The sequence below is a fragment of the Bos taurus genome, chromosome 27 (assembly GCF_002263795.3).
Source record: "Bos taurus isolate L1 Dominette 01449 registration number 42190680 breed Hereford chromosome 27, ARS-UCD2.0, whole genome shotgun sequence".
NCBI classification, from domain to species: domain Eukaryota; kingdom Metazoa; phylum Chordata; class Mammalia; order Artiodactyla; family Bovidae; genus Bos; species Bos taurus.
Window position 1 is genome coordinate 10395898 of NC_037354.1, and position 12891 is coordinate 10408788.

At 36.2% G+C, this 12891-nt stretch overlaps 1 non-coding gene across 1 annotated transcript; it reads left to right on the plus strand.

Moving 5' to 3' along the window:
* Window positions 1-349: 349 nt before the first annotated feature.
* LOC112444670 (small nucleolar RNA SNORD22) lies at window positions 350-472 on the plus strand. Its single transcript, XR_003033037.1, has one exon. It is a non-coding gene; the product is annotated as a small nucleolar RNA SNORD22 (small nucleolar RNA).
* The last annotated feature ends 12419 nt before the right edge of the window (window positions 473-12891 follow it).

Here is a 12891-nt window from a genome sequence, read left to right on the forward strand (position 1 = left end):
GTTTCCCTGGTGGCTCAGTGGTAAAGAATCTGCCTGCCAATGCAGGAGATATAGGTTCGATTCCTGATCCAGGAAGATCACACGTGCTGCGGAGAAACTGAGCTCCTGCGCCACAATCCCTGAGCCTGCGCTCTAAAGGATGGGAACTGCCATTACTGAGGCCAAGCGCCACAACTCCTGAAGCCTGGGCGCCCTGGAGCCTGTGCTCTGCAAAAGAGTAGCCACCACAGTGAGCAGCCCACGCCCTGCAACTAGAGAGTAGCCCCTACTCTCTGCAACTAGAGAAAAGCCCATTGGGTAACGAAGATCAAGCACAGCCAAAAGTAAATAAATAAATAACATACTGTAAACCCAGTGAAAAAGCAGTCACACATTCTACCTCCTGTTCTAGTCCCACAGCCTATAAAGGTGAACCAGCTGGAGCTGGCTGGGGGAGGACGCAAGTTTGTTTCAGAGGGACTGTCTGAGAGATGACAAGGGTCTCCAAACACAGGGAAGGAAGAGATATCACTTTGTGAAAAATCAATTCTACACTTTTTTCCAGGCCTGGAGAAAGTACAAGGTACATATAATGGAAGTCAACTCTCAGAGGATATCAAAAAGGGAATTTACAAGTCATTACTTGTAAAACCTGCATGTTCAAATTAGCACACAATCATTTCAGCTTTTCAAAATATAGTCTTATTTTAACTTTCAAATAAAGGAAAAAGATCAAATAAGTTTTTGGATGTTTGAACCTATCTATACCTTGTGAAAATTAGTGCCAAATACTCACTGGCTTTGTCATACACAATAAATGAAATTTTGAAATATTTTTCACATTTGCTTTAAAAGATACTAATCAAGAGTTGGTTGTTAATTGAGTATCTTCATGTCTCATAATGAAATTAATAACACAAATTGTTCTAAAAATGATTATAAAAACCACTCTTCTGATGTAAATTGTATAGAGGAGAATAGCTTCAGGTTAGAAGAAGAATGATTTGTGAGTAATACTGTGAGGAAAACAAAGCAATAATAACATCCTAGAAGGAAAATTTACAGGCACACGGGGGACCCTGTGGCAAAGAAGGAGCCAAACCAGTGTGGGTCTTAAAGGTGTTTCTCCATGGGGATTATTGATGACAATAACTGTTACATATTGATTTCTGACATATCTAGCCCTTGAGTCCTACAGTCCAGAAAAGAAACGGTTTACACTATAATTGTCATGATGACAAATATAAATTGAAAAACAGATTCTTAACAGCTTCTGGGCAGAAATTCCTTTTTACATGGTGATCGTGAGTGTGCATTTCTCTGTAACTTCAACTGTCACACAGGGCCAAAGGAAGGAAATAAAAAATCTCCATAGAATGCATAGTGTGGACAGACATCAATGAGGTTACTTCACATCCAGCAATTTTGTTAGTACCCTATCTGAGAAAGAAAGTTTGTTTCCAAAATGCTAATTCCACAACCCAGCTTTGGGCAGGAAATCAAACACAACTAGCCAAAAGAGCTGTGACTCAGAGAAAATCTCTAGAGAAGGCATGCATCACTAATCATGCCTCAACATCCTGTTAATCAGTCAAAAATTGTGTCCCAAATATTCAATTCATAGGAGATCCCTTCATAAGAAACATAAGAATTAAGTCACTAAGCTCCAAAATTGACATTAATACCACTAGTGTTGATATTAAATATATTGGAATGAAATCAAACATTTAACCCAATAAACAAATTGTGACTCCTTCACCATCCCACTGGGGCTCAGTAATGATTCAGAGCACATAATGACTTCAACCAAAGTTTGGGTGAGTTTGTTTTTCAGTTGCTTTTTTTTTTTCTTAAGTTTTTATTACTATTATGGCAAAAAAAAAGTAAACTGTTAAGTTCTTCTGTTGTTTATAAAAAAGTCAAACTTAAAGCATAAGTTAGAAGAGGCTGTATATATAAAAAGACCTCCAAATGGTCTGATGTGACAATTTTTAAGTGCGATTTGAGGCAAATACCTCGAATCATTATAAAAGTTCTAAATCTAAAGACTTTGTTCAGAAAAAAGACTAATAGAAATTATGTCAGGGATAATTTCTGTAATCATATTCTGGTGCTCTCAGTTAAGTAGCAATCTGAACAATGCTCTCTCAGAGTGCTGATTGACCATAGCCATTACAGGATAAGGAGGGGAAATATAACCAAGAAGAGTTTTCATTTCAAAATATTTTTCAGAGGTCTATAAGCTTTAGTAAGAATTTTAGTATGAAATACCTGTAAATGTAACTGTAAAATGTAAATGTAAAAATGTAATACCTGTCAATGTAAAAATAATCTATAAATGTAAAGATCTAGTGAAAATGCATTGATTCTGGAAGAAGCATGTATCGGGCACATTTGAGTTATCTTTTTTTCAAAGGTTTGCTCTCTGTCTATGTTAATGATCAATATTATCCAAGATGCTCACATTCTCATGTCTGTACTTATTCTTAAAATGTATTTAAATACACTTATAAAATCATAAAGAGTTGGCTTCTTCTTTTATAAAAATAAATGAGTAAAGTGGCTCTTTTCAAAATTTTATTCTTTTATTAAGCACCACCAATGTGGTTTGTAGGAAAACAGTAAGATCTGAAAGAGGCCAAAAAAAAAAATGCAAAATCAAAGAAAACTTCAAAAAACATGACATGTTCAAGAAATACAGATAGTACAATAGACTGGAATTTTGTAGTGCAGCAGAAAGCTTGAAAGTGGTATATCTATGCAAATTCTAGGGTAAACACTAAGATGAGACATGGCATGATCAGAATGACATTTAATAATAGTGATTTCAATGGGAATGTGTGATGAAACATGATTGACAAAAGGGATTAACATCCAAGCCCTTTGATGTGAAATTCCTGATGGTTTCTCATATACCTGTGGCTGATTCACGTTGATGTTTGGCAGAAACCAACAAAATTCTGTAAAGCAATTATCCTTCAATTAAAAAAAGTAAATTTAAAAAAATGTAACTAGAATATTCAAGAGTCTCCCAAGCATTTGTTGTCTGTTAACGAATTTTCAGTGTTTACTTACAGGAGGTTTGTTTTCCCAAAGCACAAAGAGATTTCTTTTGGTTCTGGAGGATAAGAAGATAAAACATGTATCCACACATAGCCTGACTAAATCTAAGCCACAACCTTGACCATATACATTTAAAATGGGTACCACATAAATTAATATGTAGATAGGACTATATGTAGAGGGCACTTCTTCTTGTTCAGTCACTAAGTCGCGTCCCACTCTTTGAGACCCCATGAATTGCAGCATGCCAGACTTCTCCATCCATCACTATCTCCCTGAGTTTGCTCAAGTTCACGTCCATTGAGTCAGTGATACCATCGAACCAACACATCCTCTGTCATCCCCTTCTCCTCTGGCCCTCAATTTTTCCCAGCATCAAGGTCTTTTCCAATGCTTCAGCACTTTGAGTCAGGTGGCCAAAGTAATGGAGCTTCAGCTTCAGCTTCAGCATCAGTCCTTCCAATATATATATATTCAGGGTTAATTTCCCTAAGGATTGACTGGTCTGATCTTGCTGTCCAAGAGACTTTCGAGTCTTCTCCAACACCACAGATTGAAAGCTCAAGTCTTCCATGCTCAGCCTTTTTTATGGTCCACATATGGTTTCACATCCATTAGAGGCCACTAATTTTCCCATAATGATGCAATATGTAGAACAGAATAAGGGCCCCTGAAAGATATTAATTTCTTAATCCCAGCAATTTATAAATATGCTATTTTATGTGGCAAGTGGGAATTAAATTTGCAGATGGAATAAATTTGCCAATAATGAATTAGAAACAGAATTTACTCTGCATCATCTGAGCAGACCCAATGTAATCAGAAGGTCCCTTTATATGTGGAAGAGGGAGAAGGAAGAGTTAGCTTCAGAGTACTGTGCTATGAGAAAGACTGGCCATTGCTCCCTTTGAAGATAGAAAGGAGATATGAGGCAAGGAAAGAGGGTAGCCTCTAGAATCTGGAAAAGGCAAAGAAATAGATGCTTCTGTAGAGCCTCCATAGGAAATGCAGTCCTGCTGGCGTGTTGATTTGGGCCCAGGAATACCCATTTTGCATTGCCGACCTCTCTAAATGTAAGACGATGACACTGTGTTATGCTGAGCTGCCATGTTATACGGTACAGCAGCCACGGAAAATTAATAAGAATGCTTTGACTTATCTACTTGCACTAAGCACATTTGTACCCTTGTGCTAAGGCTCGAAAGACCCAACAGATATCGCATAGGAGAATTTTTTGTTTGGTTTATTCTCATTTCTCCCTTGACCTATCCTCCTATAATAACCTCTCCCTCTACAAACATAGAAAAGCCAAAAACTACAGTTTCTATAACTGAACGGATATGTATTTATGACATATGAGTATTTGCAATGTTGTTAAAAAAAATGACAGAGAACAGTATGTATAGAATTCGACTGCTATAATGAGTATGTCAGGATATTATTTATATATAATTAGCCCAATAAAATATTTTAAAAAATATTTATATTTACTCTGAAAGTTTTTTCATCATTGCCACCAGAACCCAGCTGACTCATAAACCTACAGAGGTGTGGAAGAAGAAACATTTTCCCCTTCCATACTTGGGGTCATATATGTGACTGCAGCACATATAAGCATACACACTGAACTGGTCTGCAATGTCCTTGTGCCCTTGAGGCAAATTCCTGCTGTGGTGTGAACTTGACCTGATTTGCACTGACATCCAGGGCTCTGCCTAGAAAAATGCCTCCTGCAGAGAGGTGCCTTCAGGTCACTCTTGTTTGGGATAGAACATTAGATTCCACATACACAGTTATATCTTAGTAACCTTTAGATACTTTTGTTTTAGGAAGAAAAACATTTTCAATTTCTATCATTACAACATTTTTTAACTTCAAAAATAAATTCTCCATCCTAACAAACCCAGACACAGTAAAACAATGACACTATCATATTATTAAAAAGAGATAGACTACATGGAATTACAATAAAAACCTGAAATACTCTTCTCATTAGATTCAGAGAGCCAGCTCTGGGACTTGTCAGGTGTGATACTTGATGACAATAAGTGCAGTTAATCTTGCATAAAATTTTGCCTAATCCTATAATACAGAAAAGTTTTTTTTATCAGCTAATAGGTTATTTTGAAGTGAAAAGAAGGTATTTATCAACTAGGTCAAGAGGAGTAACAAAATTGGAACTAAAAAATCAAAGACAAAGAATGTATACAGAATGAAGTCAGTAGATTTTCAGCAACATTGCAACCCACGTGAAGGCAAATAAGTTTTACTTTGTTTCATTTTTAACCAATGTCCACCTAATAATATTTTTCTAATGTCAAAGTAGCAAATAATTTGCTGTTTTATATGCATAAATGGAAGTGGACAACATAAAATGAGAGGGTTGAATGGGATCACTGACTCAACGGATAGGTTTGAGCAAACCCTGGGAGGTAGTAAAGGACAGGGAAGCCTGGCAAGCTGCGGTCCTTGGGGTCGCAAAGTGCTGGACACGACTTAAGGACTGAACAACAGCAGCAAATGCATAAATATATACATGTACGTACATGCCTACTGCAAGCTTAAATGCTCTATCAGAACTATTATTTGTGTAATTTTAGGTCTGATATTAAATTGTAAATGGAGAATGTTGCTACTATATGCCATAATTTAAGGTTGTCTTTAAGAGTAAAACTAAAAATAAATAAGAATAAAAAAAGAGTAGCATTAATAGCTACCTCCCTTTTAAAATAACAGAACAGAGGCCTTCAGGTATGATGCAAGCCTGACAAACTATTTTAGATTTGCAACACTGATATCACCAAGTTAGCACCTTTTAAATAAATAATAGACACTTGTCACTTGAAACATTCATTATTAATGGGAATTTTTATTGACATCAAGAATAATTTAACTATGGAAGTTTACTTTATGTATATATATAATAGTGCACTAACCAGTCCATTCTGAAGATCAGCCCTGGGATTTCTTTGGAGGGAATGATGCTGAGGCTGAAACTCTAGTACTTTGGCCACCTCATGCGAAGAGTTGACTCATTGGAAAGACTGTGATTCTGGGAGGGATTGGGGGCAGGAGGAGAAGGAGACGATAGAGGATGAGATGGCTGGATGGCATCACTGACTCGATGGACGTGAGTCTGAGTGAACTCCGGAAGTTGGTGATGGACAGGGAGGCCTGGTGTGCTGCGATTCATGGGGTCACAAAGAGTCGGACACGACTGAGCGACTGAACTGAACTGAACCACAAGTTATAGCTTAATGCATTTTCAGTTTATGCACTCATATAACACTACATAGGTATATAAATTAGGAAATATTTTACATTGTATTTTAAAGCATCAATGGAGTTTTCATTTTCTAAAAGAGAAGAAGATCAAATCTAAAAAAATGTTTAAAAAATAACTTTGCAAACTTGCATAATTTAGAAAGAAAATTTATGTTGAATATCATGAAAATAAACCAAAGAGTCAGAGAAATCAGCAAACATATGCTCCAAGCAAGATCAGACCCACAAATCTCATTTATTTTTTGATAGTTGTTAGACTAGACATCAGGGAGTTGTTGATGGGAAACAACAGTGGATCTACCATATTGAATTTGAAGGAATCAACATGTGTTTACAACATGCAATACTTGTGCAAATAGTCAGAGAAAGAGGATTCAAAAAAAGATTCCACATTGCTGGAATTATTTGTGTTAGAGACAATTTTAAGGTTGGCTTGTTCTTTCATGCCTGACAATGTTTAGAAACCAGAATTCTAACATTTTCAGAATTATTTTTGTTCTTTGTAAAGCACCTAAAAATAACCACTGAGAAGTGGAGCTTATCTTTAGAAATTTGAAGTAAAGCTGTGAATCATATTAATACTTAAAAAAATTAAAGCAGCTTCACATTAATTAACATCAAGTGAATTTGGAAAGCAGCCAAAAGAAACACAATACACACACAAACAAAAAATACTTTGTGTTTTTTTCTAAAATAAGTGATTGTCTTTCAGCATGAATTCAAAGTACCTCATCATTTAACTCTCAAATCTTACCCTCAAATGTCATGCACTCAAGGCAAGACCTTTGAAATGTTTATATATATGAGAATATGTTTATATCTATATGAGAATATATTTATCCTATTCTCTTACAATACAGGGACAAATGAATCACTTCAGGGGTATTCACCATACAGTTCTCTGGGCCCTACATTCAGAGATCTTGATTTGGAAAATCTGCGACAGAAACTGAATTCTGAAATTGTAAAATATACTACTCAGGTGATTCTGTTGAAAGTAATTCAGTTCGTAGCAACTAGTAGGACTGACTCAGAAATATAAGTACTTCCATTTATGATATTGCCTATAGATATATTTCACAATATTTAGTGATTTATCTAATAGTTTTGATTGCATTATTGCTCAGAGCCATCCCAAATGTATGTGAAGACACAAGTCAAGAAAGTTGCATTAATTCTTCAAACATATAATACGGTTGGTTAAAACATTATTAGTTTAGCTAAATGTTCTATACCTCTACTTTGCAACGAGATAGATACTGAGATTATCTGAATTTACTGAATTACTATAAAATAATTTTATTTTCCCATAAAAACATAAATTAGAGCTAAAGTTCAACATTTTCTTAATCAGAGCCTGTTTTGACAAGGCAGAATGATCAATAAAACTGTATGTACCATATTACCATCTATAAAGAGGGTGGTATAATAATATCAGTGTACAATGTGTGTGTGGTGTATGTATGTGTGCATGTGTGCGTGTGTGTGTGTGTGTGTGTCCAGGCGTGGTCTACCTTAGTTAGGTTACAAAAAGCTTCTCTGAAGAGATAATACTGAATTAACAACAAAGTGAGCTAAAGAAGAAAAGTGGCCAGAAGTTTCCATTTAGTAAAATATTAGGTTCTGTTATATAGCATTACACTTAGAGATGTGTTCCTTTTGCAAAGAAACAGGGAAAAGAAAATTAATACAGAATGTCAATTCTGCATCAAGCAGTCTTTTATCTTGTTTCCCATATATTGCATTTTTTTAATTGTCTTTTTAATTAATTTATTTATTTTTAATTGAAGGATAATTGCTTTACAGATTGTTGTTGTTTTCTGTCAAACCTTAAATATGAATCAGCCATAGATATACATATATCCCCTCCCTTTTGAACCCCCCTCCCATCTCCCTCCCCATCTCACCCCTCTAGATTGATACAGAGCCTCTGTTTGAGTTTCTTGAGCCGTACAGCAAATGGAAGAGAGGGTGAGATGTATGGAAAGAGTAACATGGAAATTCACATTACCATATGTAAAACAGATAGCCAATGGGAATTTGCTGTATTTGCCATATATTGTATTATTAGATTACCACCCAATATTGCCATTTCTACCAAACTCTGAAAAATATAATTTACAATGAGTTTTAAAGCCCAATAAACATAATAAATAGATAAAACATATAGCACGTTAAGAGTCATGTAAGTTCAATGACAAAAAAACAAAATGGAACAGAAGTTAACAGGGAGATTCAGTGATGAGGTGATGGGTGGGAGGCAATCTGCAGCATTAAAGAAGGTGGAGAGACAGATTTTTTTGAGGAAGTGAGACTTGAGTGAAGACCAGGAGGTAGAAGTAGCCAAGTGTATGTTAAGGAGGAGAACTTTTCTGACAGAGGAGGGAAAATCTATAAGAAAGGCAGTGATATCAAATATAACTGCAGGTTGAAGGGACACCGAGGAAGTCAAGATGGTAACAGGGCAGAGAGTTAGTGGGGTGTGCAGGGACTGGCCCCGAAGCCAATTAAGGCTGTTTGACTTTTACTCTGAGCAAAGGGCGAGGTGTTAAAAGAGTGGGAGCACAGAAGTTTCTGGATCGGGGCTGCCTTTGACAAGGATCCCCACAACTCTGTTGAGTCACATGAGGATACACAGACACTGAATCTCCCTCTCAGATTCTCCTGCTGGTTCCTTCTCTTCTTCCGGATTTCTTAATATTGAAATGTGCTGGGCTCAAACTTTGCTCTTCCCTTCTCCGTCTACACTCACCCCCTTAATGCCTTTATCCTAAGCAGTGGCATAAAATATCATCTATAGTTTGCCAAGTCCCAAATTCATATTTCCACCTGGTACCTCTCCTCACATTCCAATCACATGTACCCAAATGCTGCCTGAAAATCACTACTCTGATTCTTAATAACAGGTCTAATTGGGGCCTTCCCATCTTTCTCTTAAAATCTATTAGTTTTGTTGCCTTTTTTCTTTTAATTGCTCATTATTATCTTTCTGTCATTGCCAGGTCATGAGAGTTGACTTGAGAGTGTGGGGGTACTCTTTGTTCTTAATATGAACAGGTAAAAAGTTGTATTTAGAGGATTCAAGGATAGTGGGAAGATATGGATGTTGGAGGTACATGGGTGGGACGATTCTTCACTCTCATGACTGAACAGGCTTCCTCGTAAGCTTTTCCCACCACTACCTCCAGGCTTGTGCAAACATTAAACAGGAAAGTTTCTAGTTGTTATTCTTCATGATCCCCAGATCCAAGAAAGCAGCACCTCTTTTGTTCTCGAGTAAGCATCCAGAAAACTCAAGGAAGACTTCCAAGGAAAACCAAATCTTGGGACACAGCCAAGATCAGGACAACTCTATTATTCATCTAGGGGACTTTACTGTCCTAAGACTAAAAACCAATCAGGGGAATGATGGTGGAGTAAAACACCAGACTATCTCACTGAAGTGTTGTGTCTTGGTTTATTCATAAATGCAATAATCATTTGCCACGGAAGACTTATAGACTTCTAATGGAATGTGTTGTGCTGAACTCCAAATTTATAAAGCAAAACCAAATACCATGTTAACTTGAATAAATCTATTTACTCCATCTTCAAATCAGACAACCCATACTGAGATGGTATTAAATAGTCACTGCATTAAATTTTTTTTCATCTTGTCTTCTCATATGACATCAATGAAAACAAAGAATGACAAAGTCTTATAGTATTAAACTTTTGAGGATTTGAGGGTAAAAGTCCATGAGATTTTAAGGTTTCTGAATTATATATTTCCAAAAGAGAGTGAAAACTATTATGTCTAAGCTGTACAATCAACATAGATGCTAATCTTGAATATGAATTAAAGCAGTAACACTATAGGCATAAGTGATAAACTCTGAGAAGATCATATCATGTATCCCCAGTGGCTCTCATATATCATGACCAGTTAAATGTCTTTTGCTTTTTTCCCCCCTTTGGGCAAGTTATTTATACCGTGGTTTTACAAACACAAAAACCAGAGTGTTGCTAATACAGTAAACAAGCAGCAGAGAAAGAGCACAGTCTATTTTACTACAATCCCCGAATGCCAGTAAAGTTTATTTCTCCTTTGACAGCTTGAAAATTGCAATTTGGAACTAAAAGCTTATCCCTGCAATAAAGATTGGCTAGTGAAGTTTTATGAAGAAATGAGAATTTTGGCTGCTGGTTGTATTTGAATGCTGTTGGAAAAGAGACTCTCACCAGAAAAGGTTGTGCCCTTGATGTGTTAAGCAGGCTGCCCACTTAACCCAAAGGTCTATTCAAACAGTTCAATCAAATTGTTAGCTGTCACAAAGCCATCCAAATACATTAGAGTAGTTCTGTTAACAGCTGAAAGACCTTGTGTAAGCACCAACTATATTTATTGAGACTAAAGCATGAGTCCCAGTTGAGAAACTGAAAATGGACCTCAGGTTAAAAAGGATAAGTTCTTAAATAGGTTTTTGATTGTACTGACTCCAAATATATGAACAGTGATCTTCTAAGACAGTAATTTTCAGTGTGAATCTGGAACATTAGCATTATCTTGAAAACTTGTTAGAAATGCAAATTCTTGAGTCCTAACCCCTGGAGGAGGTCATGCCAACCACTCCAATATTCTTGACTGGAGAATCCCTATAGACAGAGGAGCCTGGCGGGCTAAAGTCCAATGGGGTCCCCAAGAATCAGACACAACTGAAGCAACTTAGCATTCATACAACAAGCTAACACTGAATCAGAAAACCCTGGAGGGCAAACCCAGAATAACTTCCAGATGATTCTGACTCCAACTATAGCATGAAATCATTTCTCCAGGAGTCATTTTTGATGAGGCATTATGACTACTACATTTATTTTAACACTGAAAGCAAGTTGTTTTCTCTTATTGCCACATGGCATGCAGAATTTTGATCAGAGACTGAACCTGTGTCCCCTGCAATGAAAGCATGGAGTATTAACCATTGGACCACCAGGATGTACCTGAAGTACACCACCTGATGTACTTTTGAAAAGTAGTTTAATCATGACAGGATGATCTTCGATCCTTTCCAAGATAAACCATTCAACATCACAGTAATCCAAGTCTATGCCCCAACCACTGATGAAAAAGAAAATGAAATAAAACAGCTCTATAAAGATCTACGAGACCTTCTAGAACTAACACCCAAAACAGATGCCCTTTTCATCATAGGGGACTGGAATGCAAGAGTAGGAAATCAAGAGATACCTGAAGTAATAGATAAGTTTGGCTTTTGGAGTACAAATGAAAGAGGGAAAAGGCTAACAGTTTTGTCAAGAGAACACAATGGTCATAACAAGCACCTTCTTCAAACAACACAAGAGATAACTCTACACATGGACATCACCAGATGGTCTATATCTAAATCAGATTAATTTTATTCTTTGCAGCAGAATGTGGAGATGCTCTATCAGTGAGCAAAACAAAAACTGGGAGCTGACTGTGGCTCAGATCATGAGCTCCTTCTTGCCAAATTCAGACTTAAAGTGAAGAATGTAGGGGAAACCACTAGGCCATTCAGGTATTACCTAAATCAAGTCCCTTATGATTATCCAGTGGAGGTGATTAATAAATTCAGGGGATTAGATCTGGTAGAAAGAGTGTCTGAAGAACTATGGATAGAGGTTCATAACATTGTACTGGAGGCAGTGACCAAAAGTATCCCAAGAAATAAATGCAAGAAGGCAAAGTGGTTTTCAGAGTAGGCTTTACAAATAGCTGAGAAAAGAAGTGAAAGGCAAAGGAGAAAAGGAAAGATATACCCATCTGAATGCAGAATTCCAGAGAATCGCAAGGAGAAATAAGATGGCCTTTTTAACTAATGCAAAAAAAAAAAAATAGGAGACAACAATATAATGAGAAAGACTATCGATCTCTTCAAGAAAATTAGAGTTACCAAGGGAAACTTACATGCACTTCTAGCTCAGTCAGTAAAGAATCTTCCTGGAGAGTGGGAAACCCAGGTTCGAACCCTTCATTGGGAAGATCCTTTAGAGAAGGGAATGGCAACTCATTCTGGTATTCCGGTCCGGAGAATTCCAGAGGAACCTGGTGGGCTATAATCCATAGGGACACATAAGATTCAGACATGACTGAATGACTAATACATTTTCACTTATTTCAGCTGCCTAATATTTATCTAAGTTCACTGTAATGAGCCAATGTATTTGTATCAGTAAGGTGTGTATTGATATTTCAAACCTTGTATTATGGATTGTCTTCTAAAAATATAATGAAAAATTAAATTTTGGCTAAAATTAATACTACACACACAGATATTAGTAAAAATATGATTTATAATAGAACTTGTTAAAAAGACTAATAAAATTATAATATGCAATTGAATGGATTTGTGAACACTTAAAATTTTAATTAATTTCAGATTAAGGTAAAAAATTTTAATGTTTATTTTGGCTAACATTTATTTGAATTTTTCCTCTTTCTTAAGAAGCATGCTGATAGAAGATAAAATATTTTCTATTAATATAAAGATATTAATAGAAATATATATCAGAATATATTTAAAATATATCCCAAATGATTTA